Genomic DNA, 3895 nt, shown 5'->3' with positions numbered 1-3895 from the left:
ACACTAATGACACATATACAATTCAGTGACATTGGTTACATTCCTTGAGTTGTGCCATCATCTCACCCTCTTTTTTTCTGAGTTGTTCCTCCCTCATTAACATAATCTTATTTCCCCCATAAGTTTACCATCTAACCTGTTGAGTTACTATTGTGAATTTGATCTCATATAGCTAGACCTGGAAGAAACACAATGTTCAAGGAAGACATTCTTTGCTAAATATGTATTAAGTGTAAGATTAAATAGAGTCCAGCTCTTATCTTACAAATCCAGTGGGTTCGAGAGGGGCATGATCTGTAACGAGAAAACTTCTGGATAAGAGATAGAAGGATAGATGCAGTTAGGGCACAGGAGCCCTGCAGCGTAGACACTCCATGGCCCAGAACTTTATTCAACCGGGTCGATATACACTCCCAGTCATCTAGCCGACATCTCCTTACTGGTTTACACAAAGAGACAGTTAACAACGATCTGAGGGTCAACAAAGAAACATTAATACATCAGCCAAGCTGTTCACAGATGGGAGGGAGGAGAGTGTAAGGAACAGGGAGTAACAGATATTTTTCAGACTGCTGTGCTTCTTCAGCTTTAATCAGGCAGCATGAGGAAAAGTGTCCATTTTATCTCAGCAGAGAGTCAGGCCAGCCACTGCTTCATCAGCTCTTTAGATTGAGCATGTTCCCACGGGCCTCGAACCATGGAAGGTGGTGGTCTTGTCCCATTTACCTAAGGAGCAAACAACAAATAAGCAAAATTATTGTTTGATCTTAAAACGTCTGAGGATATTCTTGGTTTATGCTTTCCTTTAAAGATGATCTGAGGGCAAATTAGTTTGTTTATTTTTTAACAATTGCACTGACATGTCACATATCATACCTTTCCATAGTTCCATCACATTCATACGAGTTATGCAACCATCACTACTATCAATTCCAGGATGTTCCTTCTTCCTGGTACTCATTGTGGTTAGCTCCCCATTTCCCACTGGCCTCCCCTGCCTTGTCCCTTTGAATCTATTAATCCAGTTATTACATCTATAGATTTACCTATCCTGGTTTCATATATATAAAATGTCATACAAGCCAAGACACAATACAAGCAAATGGCCCGGTAATGACAGAATGAAACAGTGAAAAACCTCAGTTGAAAACAAAGCAGAAGATATTGCAAACTGGAATAATTACACATTGGATCAAGAGGGAGATCAATGATAAGTGGTCACATTTTGACCTAACTTCAACTGCAGTAATCTACCCTACTATGTACTCTGTCTGATAATAAGATCTTTCCCATCTCTGGTTCATAGTCAGAGAGAATTCACCAGAGTCTTGATCTTCCTGGCAGATCCTGTAAATGGGGTTTGAGCTTTCATTGTCATCCACAGACTTTTGCAAACTGGGCATTCAGAATTTAAGCTCTGATACTATTCCCTCCTCTGGGTTTGGATTTTATTTACGATTCTTGGATCACACAGGCTGGTATGCATCTTCCATGTGGACTTAGCTGATGTCTCACTTTGATGGCTGCTTATTTTAAGTAAGACACTCCTTGAAGACACCGGATACTATTATTTTTGCTAGATGGGCACCATCTACTTTTTCAACCACACTTTTCTATAGCACCCATATCTTCACTTTATGGGGGTAATTATTGAGCAGGTTCATGTCATTAAAAACTAATGGTTCTTACATTAGGGCTTCAATTAAGGGTGAGCCCCAAATCCACTCATATATCTATGGTTTATATATGTCCCTGGTTAATTTGACAAACATCATTATTTTGCTGAAAGACATTATACATTATCTCCATTTGGCATATAGTTTTATTGACATTACCATTAATTTAGCCAAAGGGATAGAATTTAAAATACTGTTGAGAAAAAGAGAGTATATATGTACAGGGCAGGTTTTTAGACCAAAATACACGGATTACTGATTTGTACAGATTAGCAAGTTAGGTGGCTGGACACTATTTGAACTAACAATGCGAGTTGGAGATAGGGAAAAATTTTGTATAGTGCTCATTCACAATGCAAAACTGGTCTATAAATGCCATAAAAAGGCAAAGAATCTATAAAAATAACACATATGGCAGCCTTGAGTTGCTGATATTGGGTACCCCCAATCTCTTCCTGTGCCTGACTCCATTTCTTTCTCTTTTGCTCCAGCACAATCGAGAGTAATTGTGCTTTGGTTGGCTACTTCCAAGATTTTAAGACCCACAGGCACTACTTAACAAATCAGGAGGTAGCACAGAAGCACTAAACATTAGGTGTCCCAAGAAGCCATGACCCTAAACCTTCAAACCAAGAAACCAAAACCCATGAGGTGTTTGGTTGTACATAGCAGTTTAGTAGTATTACTTTCCCTCACTAAATTTAGCTGTACCACAACTTTTGACAATTTTACAGGTACAACTTTTTTTTTTTTTTTTTTAAGCTCCTGGCATCAGCTCCTCCCCCTTCCTGCCCTCCCCTCCCTCCCTCCCCCATGTCCCCTTGATAATTTATAAATCCTTCTTTTTTATTCCCCCATGTCTTACACTGACTGCTGTCTCATTTCACCCACTTTTCTGCTGTCCATCCCCCTGGGATGGGGGCCATATGTCAATCATTGTGATCAGTGTCCCCTTACTCCCCTCCCCCCACCACTTACCCTCCTTTTATTGCTGCTCTGCTTATTGGTCCTGAGGGGTTTATCTGTTCTGGATTCCCTGTGTTTCAAGCTCTTATCTGTACCAGTGTACATTTTCTGGTCTAATCAGATTGGTAAGATAGAATTGGGATTCATGGTAGTTGGGGGGAGGAAGCATTAAAGAACTAGAGGAACGTTGTATGTTTCATCGGTGCTATACTGCACCCTGACTGGTTTGTCTCTTCCTTGTGACCGTTCTGATGGGGGTGTCCAGTTGACTACTGACGGGCTTAGGGTCTCACTCTGCTTTTCCTCTCATTCCCATTGATATGCTTTTTGTTTGTTTTGTTTTGGGTCTTTGATGCCTGATACCTGACCCCATCGATACTTCATGGTAACACAGGCTGGTGTGCTTCTTCTATGTGGACTTTCTTGCTTCTCAGCTAGATGGCTGCTTATTTATCTTCAAGCTTTTAAGACCCAAGACACTATCTTTTGATAGTTGGGCACCATCAGCTTTATTCACCACATTTGCTTATGCACCCATTTTTTCTTCAGTGAATGTGTCAGGGAAGGTGAACCTCACAGAGTGCTGTGTTAGTATAACAAATTGTTCTTGCATTGCGGGAATACTTGAGTGGAGGCCCAATATCCATCTGCTACCATAATACTTTATAAATAAATATATGTACATAGCTCTATTTCCCTGTCATTGTATATAAATGTATTTACATGTATACATGCCTGTATTTAGACCTCTATAAAGGTCCTATGTCTCCCAGTTCTTTCCTTTATTTCCTTTTACTTTCCTCCTGTCCCACTGTCATGTTTGGCCTTCATTTGGGTTTTGGTAATTCATCTTGGCTACATTGCCTTTGATCATGCTCCCCCAAGCATCCTATGCCCTCCTCGCCATCAATTTTAGATCACTTGTTGTTCCCTTGTCCCTGGGTTTGTTGGCACCCCCCTCCTTTTACCCCATCACGCCCTCTTTCGTGTACCCCTGGAACTGTTGGTCCCATGTTCTCTCTTCCAGATTGTTCATCCAGTCTATCTTGTCCAGATAGACATGCATAGACAATAATACACACAAAAATAAAGCAAAACAAAACATAACAAAAAAAGAAGACAAAATATAAATCAACAGCTAATACAACAAAACAAAACAAATAAATAATAAAGAGAAAAAGAAAAACCAACAGCAAAAACTGAGAAGCACTCAAACAATTCCAGGTCTGTCTGTCGACCTTTATGAGTGTTTT

At 40.1% G+C, this 3895-nt stretch overlaps 1 protein-coding gene across 1 annotated transcript in view; it reads left to right on the top strand.

The window, feature by feature from the left end:
- LOC101664341 (antigen WC1.1-like) overlaps nt 1-3895 on the top strand; it is a 56239-nt gene that overhangs the window by 41182 nt on the left and 11162 nt on the right. The window lies entirely within an intron of this gene.

The sequence above is a fragment of the Echinops telfairi genome, unplaced genomic scaffold (genome assembly GCF_000313985.2).
Source record: "Echinops telfairi isolate 266 unplaced genomic scaffold, ASM31398v2 ScPeMD7_7356;HRSCAF=8355, whole genome shotgun sequence".
In the NCBI taxonomy this organism is placed as follows: Eukaryota; Metazoa; Chordata; class Mammalia; order Afrosoricida; family Tenrecidae; genus Echinops; species Echinops telfairi.
Note: the sequence above shows the minus strand (reverse complement) of the source record. Positions and strands in the feature narration are given on the sequence as shown.